At 43.1% G+C, this 13,895-nt stretch overlaps 1 protein-coding gene across 10 annotated transcripts in view; it reads right to left on the reverse strand.

Moving 5' to 3' along the window:
* The window catches only part of POGZ (pogo transposable element derived with ZNF domain), a 50,622-nt gene extending 46,299 nt beyond the window's left edge, over nt 1-4,323 (reverse strand). For all 10 annotated transcript variants that reach the window (XM_081308827.1, XM_081308834.1, XM_081308833.1 and 7 more), the window contains exon 1: nt 3,994-4,323. The gene's annotated coding sequence lies outside the window, so the exon portion shown is untranslated. The remainder of the gene's footprint in view (nt 1-3,993) is intronic.
* Between the last annotated feature and the right edge of the window lie 9,572 nt (nt 4,324-13,895).

Here is a 13,895-nt window from a genome sequence, read left to right on the forward strand (position 1 = left end):
AGGTTCAGTTCCAAGTATTGCTAAATAAATAGATGTAAAATAAATAAAGATATATTTCATTTCTACTTCCTCAATTTCATTTAGAACTGCTAAATCCTAACAATAGGTTAGTCAGTGTCTGTCTCTCTCTTCCTCTCAGTTACAGTGAAAAAATACATTCTTGTATTTATGGTTTTATGTTACAAACCAGAATACCAAAGAATCTATCAAAGTTTTACCATATTGACAATTATGGTGAAGCTAGCAACCAGCCCTAGGGTTTGTAATTTAAGCCACCCCTAACAAAAGTTAATTAAAAAAAAAAAAAAACAATCTGGAGAATAGAAATATCATCTGGAAATGTTTTATTTTACTGTGATATGCTTGGCATTGTTATGCACTTTATATTATATCTCAATGAATTCTCATTCCAATTTTATGTCCCAAGTATCACTTTTTACAGATAAAGTCAAAACAGAGGTTGAGAGAGACCACAAGCATCTGAGCGAGGTGGCACACACTTGTAATCCCAGTGATTCAGGAGGCTGATACAGGAGGATCCCAAGTTAAGAGGCCAGCTCAGCAATTTAGTCAGGTTGTTAGCAACTTAATGAGATCCTGTCTCAACCTAAGAAAGGGGTGAGGATGTAGTTCTCAGTGGCAAAGTGCCCCTGGGCTAAATCTTCAGTATCCCCCCCCCAAAAAAAAAAACAAAAACAAAACAAATCCAGCCAGGATTCAAACCAAAGTTGTTTCTTGTTGTTGTTGCTGGGGTTTGTTTTGGTACTAAGGATTGAACCAAGGGATGCTCTACCACTGAGCCACATCCCCAGCCTTTTTTATTTTGAGATAGAGTCTGCCTAAATTGTATGATTCTCCTGCCTCAGCCCATTTAGATCTCAGTATGTGGGATTGTAGATGTTCACCACCACACCTAGCTCAAACCATAATTTTTTGCTCTGTAACTCCTCCCCTAGTCATTGCTTTTTCCATTATTAACTCCAACTAGCATATGTAATTCTCCAGAGGGTTCTAAATAGAGGCAGATTTTGATGATCTGGAGAGCAAAAGCACAGGACATGCCCAATGATTCTCTAATTTGAAGTTATTTTAAATTCTCAAAATTTTGTCTCAAAATCATTTATGACCCCAAATATTTTTTGTATTTATGTGGGTTACAACTTTCCGCCATTTACCACATTAGAAATTAAAATGAATTTTTAAAATAGTTATAGGCACATTAAAAAACAAATCCATTACATGGTCATATTCACAACAAAAAGTCACTATTTTCTTTCCAAACTAAAAAGTAGCAGTGCTTTACATGTTTGTAAATCCTTTCATGTCTACCTTAACAGGAGACATAACTTACTAGCTTTCTCATAGCGGCTTCTGCTATCAGTCTATTGCTTATATGTTGTTTTGGTTAAGTACATAATGAAAATCTGGCACTGTCCAGATTAAAGTGGAAAAGGTTTTTGTTTTGTTGTTTTGCTTCAGAGATTGAACTCCAGGGTGCTTAACTACTAAGCTGCATCTCCAGCCTATTTATTTTTTACTTTGAGACAGGGTCTCACTAGGTTGCTGAGGCTGACCTCGAACTTGCTAAGTTGCTGAGGCTAACCTCAAACTTGCGATGCTCCTCCCTAGACCTGGGATCACAGGTATGCACCTGGCTGAGAGAAGTATTTCAATAAACTTTTCAGTTAACAACGAATAGTGATAAATACTAAAGCCAATAAATAATAGTTTTCTTAAAGAATAGTTTTGCATATTGGAATCTGAAACCATATTAATTATTTTTTCATATCTTGTTACATTAAAATCCACTGGTGTAACTTGTATTTTCATAACATGCACTAGTCATTTGGAAAATATAGATTTACTTGATTATGCCCATATTTAAGAGACATATTTCATTATACATTTTTTTAAAAATCACAGTTGTTAACTACTACTATTTTAAAAATCTTTTTTAAGTACTGGTAAGCTGTAAAACTCAAGCTGTCAACTTTCTTAAAAATCCTAGTTTTCACTTAAATTTTATCTCTGGTAACAAATACTGACAATTGTTTTCCTAGAGGAGACAAACTCATTTCATTCACTTTCAAGAAAACATTGCCAAATACCCAAGTGTGAAAACTATAGTTTTCAAGTAAAAGTGCCATTTCAATATGCTTTTCCTCATGACAACAATCATACCTCCATACACAGCATCAATCATTTATGCTTGCTTCTCAGTTCGTCTTAGAAATTCTTAAAATGTACTGAAAGCTAAGGTTTGATAACATTAATAGTTTTTATTGCTTGGTCAAGGACACTCTCCTTGCCACAGTAGAGTCTGGTGCTAGCTAGTGCCTTGCTCTGGGCTAAGGCACCAGAGCAGTTTTTAACTAGCACTACTTTTGAGCCATCAGTGGAAATGTTAGCGAAAGTGTCTTAGTATGATTCTGAAAATGGTATGGCCTTGAGCCTCCCCCTAAAGGGTTCAAGGGGGATTCCTAGGGGTCAGCAGGCCACACTTTTGTGAAGTGCTTTCCACTACTTCAAGATGGGAGTGGAAACAAAATCCCGTTCATGCAGTTGGCTCCTTCAGTTTGAGATGCAGGAAACCAAGTGAAAAGATTGCCATTTGTTTTCACATTATATTCTGATCACCTTTATGAGAGACCAATTCTCAACGTAGTGGTTCCTATAATCAGGTGGCCCATTAAAAATGCAGATAGCACTCCCTCCCCACCCCACTCCAATTTCGGGGATGAAGGTACTCTCTGTGCACCCTTCAGCTAAGAATGATTATGCTAAATAAGTGGTTCCAGTTTGGGGTCCAAGTTCCCAGTCCCCCAGCAACAGTCTAGAAATCCATTGTTGTCCACCGAACGGCAACCCGCTCCCTTCCCCTGGTCTCGTAGAGAGAATTCCCTCAGAAGTCAGATCCCCCTCGGTGACGTTTTCCCTGCAGCGGGAGGTGTCCAAGTGTGGGGACGGCTACGTCCGACTGTTCTCATAACGCAACCCGCGCGCAACCCGCGTCGCGAGGCGCCGGGGCCAAGCGACGCTCCCGACTCCTGGCTCCTTCTCTGGGCTAAGGAGGCCTGAGCAAGGGACCAGGGAACCTGCCGCGTTACAGGCAGCACCGAGAGGGAGGAAGGCAGGTGGCTCCACGACACGACTTCCTTTCAGTAGGTGCCAGGATCTCGAGAAAATAGTTCTTGGGAGAAACATGGCGCCACCGCGGCAGGACATAATCACCAGAAAATAACGACACTCTGCCCCGTCCCCTTTTAGAAATCACGGCGCCGTCCTCGGAGACCCCGGAGGGGGGCGACGCCAGAGGCTGTCAACGCGCCGCAGTCGCCGAGTCCGGGGGGCGGGGGCGCGGGCGGCGGTTACGTAACGGGGGTCGGCCCGGCCACCACTCCGCTCCCGCGCTACCGGCGCCCCACACCTTCCCGGGGGGCGGGGCGGGAGCCCCCACCGGACCGGGCCGCCGCCCTCCTCCCGCGCGGCCTCGCCCCGCGCCGCCCCTCCCGCAGCGTCGCGCCGTCTCGCCGCCGCCCGCGCCCCCGCCGCGCCCCGCCCCTCCCCAGCGGGCCGCCGCCCGCGCCCGCGCCGCCCACTCCTCCGAGACGCTCGCGCCGGGCGTGCGTGGGGACGTCGGTGTGTGCGGGACCGTGGGGCGCGAGTGCGCGCGCGCGCGCCGCGGCGGGCGCCGGGGGGCGGGGGTGGCCGGCGGCCGGCTGGCAGGGGCCTCTGCCGCCGGCCGCCGCACGGCTCCACGACCCGGGACGCACGCACACACACGCGCGCTCACGCGCCGCACCGCACGGCCGCCCCTGCCACGGGCCGCGCCGCCACTCGCGGTGGGCGGGCGCGCGCCGCACCCCCGCCCCCACCCGCGCGCCCGCCCATCCCCCTCTCATTGTCTCGCCTCAGAACGCCGCGCCGGGCGAAAAGATAACGGAACCCCCGGGAGGAGGGGGTGGGGATAGCCAAGGCTCCGCGCTCACTCACCTCCCGTGGTCGTCGCCGCCGGTAGTCTGACCCGAGGAAGGCGCCGTCGCCTTAAAGGGACCTTGCACCCGGCGCTGGGAGAAGGGGGTGGGAGCAGGGGAGGGGACGGGGGCTTGGGGGGAGACGAAGAGGAGGGAACCGTGGAAAGCTCGTCTCCCCGAGGGTGAAAGGAAGCCTCCCTCGGGTTCGAGTGATTTGGGGTGGATTTTTTCCCGAGGGGGGCGGGGGGCCCCGAGGGAGGGGGTGGGGGGGCCAAGGAATGCGGCTCCGTGTACGGGAGCTGGCGCGGGGGAGAGAGACGCCGACTCCCCCCACCGGCCCTCTCGCCGCGGAGGGATACGGCTCGTCACTTCCGCCCCCCCCTCGCGTGGCCTTCCAATTGGCCGGGGTCCGTGACACGTCACGGGCGCACCCTACCTCGGCCCGGGCTTCTTTTCTAGTCAAGTTTGTCTGGGTCTGCAAATAAATAAATAAAGGGAAAAAATATTTTAATGGAAAAAATAATTAGTCTAAGAAGCAATGTCCAAATTTTGGTGACAAAAATGGGACTTCTAAAGAAAATATCCCCTAATTTACTCGCTTAGACTTTCCAACAGGGATCTGAGGAGCCTCCCCACTTTCCATTCAAGGCTTATACCCTATCAAGAGAACTTCAGGACACAGGTCAGATGAAGAAGTCCAGTGGCACCGGCAACTGTCATTGGAACAAAGGGAGCAAGATGGCACTCCCCTTCCTCAAGAGACACTTGGCCAAGTAGCCTTGTGGTAGTGGACTTATTTAAGAGAAGAATTTTTAAAAGTTCTTTTTAACCCCCCCCCCCCCAGCCCTTCTTGATTCTGGAAAGAAGTCACACGTAATTGCGTATCAAGGCGATCCTTGTGATGGGCTCTGCTTTCAAACAATAGTGAACAGACTCAGCAGAGACCCCCGATCCAAGAAACCACAGATCCCCAAGCTTTCTTCCACTCAAGGCCAAGATGAACTGGCCCAAAGAAATTGATGAGTTCATTCAAGACTATCCACCTGTTATTTCTCCTCCAAACAAAAACTAATCTTTCTTCTAGGCAGATAAGATATTTTGCCCTCTACTGCTTCCGGAGATGATAAAATTCTGAAATGTTCAAATATTCTCTTTACCAATACACAAATATTTGCTCCAAACAAAATTTTAAATCAAGGTACTTGGTGCAAGAATGGTGAAATCCAAAGTCATATTTATTCCTTCTTTTCATACACACCATGCAAATTATCAGTCTGTAACTGTTACCGCTGTTGACCAGTGACCAGTCCTTGCTTCCCCAATGTTGAAGAATAACACCAGAGAAGCAGGCCAAGGCAAGGTCAGAGTAGAAATTAGAAGTTTATTAAAGGACAGCAGAAAAGACTTCTCCAGGAGGAAGAAGGGGACCCAAGAGGTGGAATCCATGGAAGTGCAGTTGTTTCCCATTTTTATAGTTCTTTCAGTGATGGAATGTAGGTGGGAAGGCCCGAGAGGTGGGACACAGGTGGGCCAAAGAAGTAATCTGGGCACTTTTGAGTCAGCATCTTCAAGTTTGCTGGGGGCTGTTCATTAACACTTCTTGGGGATGGGCTCTGGCCTTGGGCTTTTTCCTGGACTTTGTTAACATTCCATGAGTTGTCCTGAGTTTCCGGAATTCATTCTCAACATGGCCTCCATTTTAGATCTTACTCGATATTAGACCCGATTTACCTAACTACACTGACTACCTAACTTTAAATCTGGCTTCATAACAATAGGCATTCCAAATTGTTCACATGTACACATCTGTGCATATGTATACTCATACACTGTCACCACCCATTTTCATTCAGATTCACTCCAAAATCAAAAGTGAGTGATTCTAATGAGTCATTCTTAGAAATATCTTCCTTAAACTGGGAAAATCACTTGTCTTGCTAAAAATACTAAGGAGACCTTTCCAGACCAGATCTGGAGAAGCCTATAGTGAGGTTATAGAATCAAACACCAAAAGACAAATTCTACATGAAACTCCAGTCTTATTTTATGCTGTCTTATGGTAATTATTATAATTTATTATGTTGGTTATAACATGTATAATGCTATATATGTTATTTAGCTCTGAAATATTCCAACGTATTTTTCCATGTTCTATGTGCCAAGTTATGCTCTCAGCCAATGAGGTCTAGCCCAGCAGACTGTGTCACGTTCTATTAATCAAACACTATTAGCATGCCATACTGAAAATGCATCATGCATCCATTCATTCATTCATCAAGTATTTATTGAGTACTAGGCACTGTTCTAGGGACAGCAAAAAACAAACAAAATGCCTGAACTTGAGGATCTTATATTCTAGTGAGAAAGAGACATAAAATATACATATAAACAAAGTATTCCATTATCTATTGTCAAATAGCAAACAGCCCCCAACTTACTGGCTTAAACAATAATTTTATTATTATCATGATTTTGGGAGGTGATAAGGCTAAGCTAGATGGCTCTCATTTGGAGTCTCTTTTGCAGTGACTGGTACTGAAGTCATCTCAAAAACTTCCTTTCATGTCTGGAAGTTGATGTTGACTGTTGGCTTGAGTCACAACTGGGGCTGTTTGCCAAAACATTTACAAGTGGCCTCTCCATGTGGCCTGTGCTTCCTCTTTTCACAATGGCTGAATTCCAAGTTCTAGTGCTCCAAGAGGACCAGACAGAGATTTACGCCTTTTTCTAACCTAGCTTCAGAAGTCACACAGCATCACTTCCACCACAGTTACACTTCAATTGGAGTGTGTGTGTGTTGGGGGGTGGAGATCCATGTCCCTCTCAAAGGGAGTAGTGGACACATCATTTTGAGAAAAGTATATGAAATGGAAAATCCATCTATATCCTGAAAACTATAATCTGCTACGTGTTATATAAGTAAATATATGTGATGGGGCAATAGGTTCTACGGAGGAGAAAAGGGGAGGATGGGAGGGCTAGGAGTCTGGTGCAAGAAGGGGTTGAGGAAATTGCTGTTTTATGTGGAACAAGCCTCTTGACTATGGTGACATTTAGGTGAAGCCCTGAAGGAAATGAAGCCAAGTTCAGATTTCACTCCTAGTGAAAGCTAAGCCTCTGGAGGATTTTGAGCCAAAGAGTGAAGTGACCTAATGTTTCTGAAGATGACTCTGGCTGTTTGTGGAGAATAACTGTGAGGTTCCAAGACAAACTGAGCCTTCATCAACTAATGTTGGCAAGCTGATGTAGGGAGACCAATTAGGAGGCTATTGCAACAACTCAGGTGAGAGAGCACAGTGGCCTGGCGCAGGTGAGAGTGGTGAAGTCTCTTCCTCAGATGAGTGAGTTCTGTGGTGTTGTGCTGTAGCCTATTTTCCTGTATTCAGTTTGTGCCTTGGGAAACACTTTTGACCAATAATAGCTTTCAAGATGTGTGAGATGGTGCTCTGCCTGCACAGATAACTAAAGGGAGGCTATCATGCTGAATGTGAAAATGAGAGCTCTACAGGGTCTGGAGGCACTTTTGAGGAAATGGATAAAGATCAACGGGCAATTAGAGAAGGGAGTAGGACACTGTGGTACAGCATCCTAACTGTGCCAGTGAGAGAACTGATGAGCAGCTGAACAATGGAGGACAAGAAGAAATGGTGGGCAAAGGCATTTTATAACTTTGGAGGAGTTGTGAAACTTGAAGAAAAATCTGCCACCTTGTAGCACTGGTGCAGCATTTCAAAAAGGATGCTGGGTGTGGTGGTGCACGCCTGTAATCCCAGGGACTTAGCAGGGTCAGACAGGAGGGTTGCAAGTTTGAGGCCAGCCTCAGTAACTCATGAGACCCTACATCAAAAATAAAAGTTTAAAGGGGCAGGGGATATAGGTCAGTGGTAGAAAGCCCTGGGTTCAATCCTTTAAAAAAAAAAGTCAAAAACACTGTATAGTTCAGGATCCTACTTCTATTTTCTGGTACCAGGGATTAAAGCTAGGGCATTAACCATTAAGCCATCACACCTGGTTCATGATTCTACTCATAGACACCTATTCTCTGGGCTTGAGAGAATGCCCATATTCATTCAGGTAGCATTAAGATATTTTGCTGTCATCAGCTAACAGGTTTCTAGAATGAAGTTACTGATGGCTGTAGGGTCCAAGTTTGATCATAAATTGGAGGTCAACCTGACCAACTTAGGGAGAACTTAGCTCAAAAAAAAAAAAAAAAAAAGGAGAGGGTAGATTGGTATAGCTTGGTGAGAGAATGACACTGGGTTCCACACCAGTGCCAAAAAAAAAAGTGTCTTTCAACAGATGAATGGACAAAGAAAATATGGTATGTATATACAATGGAATATTACTCAACCTTAAAGAAGAATGAAATTATGGCATTTGCTGGTAAATGAATGGAGCTGGAGAATATCATACTAAAGAAATAAGCCAACCCAAAAAACCAAAGGTCAATGTTTTCTCTGATATTCGGATGATAATTCACAATAATGTGGGGGCGGCCAGGGAAGAATAGAGTTATTTTGGATTAGGTATAGGGGAGGCAAAGGAGAGAAGAGGCATGGGGGTAGGAAGGATAGTGGAATGAATGAGACGTGATTACCCTCTGTACATAATGACTGCATGACCGGTGTGATTCTACATCATGTACAACCATGAGAAATTATACTCCATTTATGTATGATGTGTCAAACTGCATGCTACCATCATGTATAACTAATTAGAACAAATAAAAAAGTCAATTCACAAGTATCTCTAGAATATATTGGAGAGGGGTCTGAAAGCCAGTGCAGTTTGATACATTAAAGAAATTAGACCCTAGCTGGGTGTGGTGGTGCATACCTGTAATCCCAGAGGCTTGAGAGAGGCTGAGGCAGGAAGATCACAGGTTGAAGGCCAGCCTCAGCAATTTATCGAGACCCTAAGCAACTCAGCAAGATCCTGTCTCAAAATTAATTAACTAATTAATTAATTAGACCCTGATAACATACCCCTAAAATAGTGCTATCCCAGTCTTCAGTAACCAACTTGGAAAAATTGAATTCTTACCATCTGGATTTTTTTTTTTTTTTTTGAACCAGGGATTGAAACCAGGGGCACTTAACCACTGAACACTAAACTACATCCCCCCAGCACTTTTTGTTTTTCATTCTGAGACGGGATCTCACTAATTTGCTGAAATGCCTGACACTGAAATGCCTGACGTGACAGGGAAATCGTCACGAAATAAAAGGCAAGTGAAGGTCTGCATTGGACCTGTGTCAAAAGAAAGAGGAATTTAAAAGCTGCGGCTGGATTTTGTTTAGGAATATTTTTGCTATCTCCTTATACATCTGTCGAAGAGCTGGGGCACAGGAGGTGAGGAAAAACTGAAGTTTTCAGACTGGATTTCCAAAGGAAGTCTCCTCATTTGCTTTCAGCAAGAAGAAATCGGTCTCTGTCTTCAAAACATATTTTGTAAGAAGTGCATGAGCAGCAGCTTCATCAGTCATCACGATTTCACTGTGAGTTACTACATGTCATAGAATACTGATTTACTTTAACTTCGAATTAAGTGAGTTTATTTAAGAGACTCAAAAGGAAAGCTATGCTTGTTCATCTAGGTTGTTGCTATGGAATTGACTAGGTATGTTTATCCAGTAATTAAATTGATTCCATAAATCTTTTTTCTAGACACTTGATACCTGTTTTGTTCATTATAGTGGATTACAGAGTAAAGTTTAATTCAAACTTCCTTCTTTCTGTAGGACACATTCTTTTTATTTTTTTTTTTTTTATTTTTTTTTTAAAGAGAGAGAGAGAGAGAGAGAGAGAGAGAGAGAGAGAGAGAGAGAGAGAGAGAATTCCAATATTTATTTTTCAGTTTTCAGCAGACACAACATCTTTGTTTGTATGTGGTGCTGAGGATCGAACCCGGGCCGCACGCATGCCAGGCCAGCACGCGCTACCGCTTGAGCCACATCCCCTGCCCGACACATTCTTTTTAAATTTAATTTTTGCATTATACTTGTAAATAATTTCCAGAACACAACTGTGGACAGTAAATAATTCACCAATTCATTCTCTTTTTTTTTTGGTGGGGATGGCGGGGGTACTGGTAATTGAACTCAGGGGCACTTGACCACTGAGCCACATCCCCAGACTTATTTTTTTGTATTTTATTTAGAGACAGGGTCTCATGAGTTGCTTGGCACCTCACTTTTACTGAGGCTGGCTTTGAACTCGAGATCTTCCTGCCTCAGCTTCCTGAGGAGCCACTGGGATTACAGGTGTGCACCACTACACCAAGCCCAATTCATTCTTTTGAAGGATTGAGGATTAACATCATTTTTTATAAAAGAGAATGAGGGGCTGGGGTTGTGGCTCAAGTGGTAGTGCGCTGGCCTGGCATGTGCGAGGTACTGGGTTCAATCCTTAGCACCACATAAAAATAAATATATTGTGTCCACCTAAACAAAAAAAAATAAATAATTTTTTAAAGAGAATGAGATATCCTTCAGAATTAAGTTTTAAAGGTTTCTGGTGGAGATAAGTGGCCAGGTCCTTTTGCATCTTCTTATTGTTGAGTAGGTACAATATGGAGCAGAAGTGGCAAGGAGACCATCTTCTGGGACATTCATGGATCCGTTTTTAATGTCTTTTTCTGTTATGTGAAACACAAATATAAAATCTGAAAATAAAACAACCAAGATTTATCAAGTTTAAAGTCATTTTAAAGGAGAAAATGATTTAACCTTCATTCATCCAAGAAGTAATCCTCATTTCTAGGTTTGTGTGTAGAAGCGCTACGAATCAGGTGTGAACAGGAATGTCTTCTTTCCTACCCAACCCTACTTCTTGGAAGCCTCTGATCTGTTTTACCTATATAGAGATTTTATTTCCAGCCTGCAAAAGTTACCCTTTAATCTTTTCTGCATTATGAACCCCTCAAAAAATCTCTAGGAAAGCTATGGATTATCTTCACCCAGAAAAATTCACATTTGTATGGACACAAGATTTTGCAAATACTTTCAGACTTTACGCCTATTGTGGGCCTATCATGAATGCCAAGGAAAGGAACTCAGACCCTGAGCTCCTCAGACAAGATACTTCATCCCCTGTCTTCCCAGGGAGGTGTTATCTCTTAATGATCACGAACATCTGCGGCCAAAGAACTAGAGACTCTTCTCTTACAAATGGTTTATTACTACTACTATTATTTTACTTCCTCAGTTATCTTTGCCCAAGATGTTCTTCCTTCCTTCCCTCCCTCTTTCTCCCTCTTTCTTTCTTTCTACATACAATTTTAAAAAGTGTGTGTGTGTATTGGGTTTTGAACCCAGGCCTCACAGATGCTAGGCAAGGACCCTTCCCCTGAGCTAAACCCTCAGCCCTTTGTCTAAGATGTTCTTTAACATCTGAAAAATGCAGGAACTTCTAGATGACCATTTGGTCTAGCTGTTATTGAGGAGGTTATTTCTGATTTTCCAACTCTGAAAATATAGTATAGTTGCTCTCCTTGGAATGCCTAGTTTTACTTCATTAACTGACACATTGACTGTAGTTCACTGAATATTCATGTGCTCTCTGCATTTCCCAGAGTCCCTTGCAGCTGTATTAGGGCCTTAAGACTGAGTCCTTGCAAATGGGAATACAAGGGCAAGTGACGGATTCCTTCCGGCCTAGAGCATTTACAGTTGATGTACCTCCCAGTCAGTGAAACCATAGATCCACAATATGGAAGCGATCTAGATCCTTGAGTCATCCCATGGAGGACAGCTGGACTAATAAGTTACCTGGCACACACTGGACTTTACCAAAATAATACCAAAAAAAAAATCCTTTATTGTGCTAGGCCATGGAGATTTCAAAATTAATTTACTAATGCAGCACACCCTAATTATACTAACACATTTGTATAAAGGTTGAAGGTTTTCTTCTTATATGGTACTGGGGATTGAACTCTGGGGCACTCTACCACCGAGTTACATCCCCAGCCCTTTTTATTTTGACACAGGTCTTGCTAAGTTGTAGAAGATAGTTTTGAACGTGCAATCCTCCTATCTACCTCAGCTTCACAAGTAGCTAGAATTACCACCCAGCTAAGGTTGATTCTTAAAAGAAATAAAGAAATGCCCAGTACACTTTTTGCAGGGGTAAGCAGAAATTGAACCCAGGGCTAGGCTAGCACTCTGCCATTGAGCTATATCCCCAACCCACCCAGGACTTTAAAAGTGGGAGATAAACTGGTGAGGTGGTGCACGAATGTAATCCCAGTGACTCAGGAGCTGAGGCAAGAGGATCTCAAGTTCGAAGCCAGCCTCAGCAACTTAGCAAGACCCTTTCTCAAAATAAAAAAAAAATAAGAATAAGCCCTTCAATAGATGAATGGATAAAAAAAAATGTGGCATCTATACACAATGGAGTACTATGCAGCAATAAAAAATGACAAAATCATAGAATTTGCAGGGAAATGGATGGCACTAGAGCAGATTATGCTTAGTGAAGCTAGCCAATCCCTAAAAAACAAATACCAAATGTCTTCTTTGATATAATGAGAGCAACTATGAACAGAGCAGGGAGGAAGAGCAGGAAGAAAAGATTAACATTAAACAGAGACATGAGATGGGAGGGAAAGGGAGAGAAAAGGGAAATTGCATGGAAATGAAGGGAGACCCTCATTGCTATACAAAATTACATATAAGAGGTTGTGAGGGAAATGGGAAAATAAACAAGGAGAGAAATGAATTACAGTAGATGGGGTAGAGAGAGAAGATGGGAGGGGAGGGGAGGGGGGATAGTAGAGGATAGGAAAGGTAGCAGAATACAACAGTTACTAATATGGCATTATGTAAAATTGTGGATGTGTAACCAACGTGATTCTGCAATCTGCATTTGGGGTAAAATTGGGAGTTCATAACCCACTTCAATCTAATTTATGAAATATGATATGTCAAGAGCTTTGTAATGTTGTGAACAACCAATAAAAAAAATAAAAAATAAAAAAAAATAACCAAAAAAAAAAAAAAGAATAAAAAGAACTAGGGCTGGGGATATAGCTCAGTTGGTAGAGTGCTTGCCTTACCTGTGCAAGGCCCTGGGTTCTATCCCCAACACCAAAAACAAACAAACAAAAAAGAACAGGGGATGTGGCTCAGTGGTTGAGTGCCCCTGGTTTCCATCCCTAGTACCAAAATAAATAAATAGAACTGGGGACACAGCTCAGTGGTGAAGCTCCCTGTGTTCAATCCCCAGTTTAAAATAAAAAAGGGAGAGAAACTGGGCACGGTGATGCACACCTATAATTCTAGCTAATGAGAAGACCTAGGCAGGAGGATTTCAAATTTGATGCCAGCCTGAGCCACTTAACAAGACCCCGTCTCTAAATAAAAATAAAAAGGGCTGGAGACATAACTCAGTGGTAGAGCACTTGCCTAGCATGCTTGAGGCCCTGGGTTCAATCCCCACTACCACAAAACAAAAAAACAGAGACAGCATTGTTAACTGGATAGTGCTTGACGTTATCTTAGGGTTGCTTTTTTTAAAGGTATAATATATAAAATGCCCAGGTCAGAACATGGCTTATAGTAGTTACTCCACAAATGATAGCTTTTATTATTAGTTCTTAAAATACATTATAAATATTTAACTGGAGGGACGTAATAAAATTTGACTATAGTCATGAATGAAGGTCTCCCTATTCTGACTCTTTCCCAGTTTTCTCACCTTAAGTTATCTTTTCTAAATGGTTCAAATGTGGGGCTCAAACATCTTTTTTTTAAATATATATGTATATTTGGTTTTTAGTTATAGGTGGACATGGTGTCTTTATTTTACTTTATGCGGTTGAGGATTGAACCCAGTGCCTCACGCCTGCTAGGTGTGCGCTTTACCTCTGAGCCACAACCCCAGCCCCGGGGCTTGAATATATTTTATAAAACCCTT

Source organism: Spermophilus citellus, assembly GCF_964194105.1.
Source record: "Spermophilus citellus genome assembly, chromosome: 9".
NCBI classification, from domain to species: domain Eukaryota; kingdom Metazoa; phylum Chordata; class Mammalia; order Rodentia; family Sciuridae; genus Spermophilus; species Spermophilus citellus.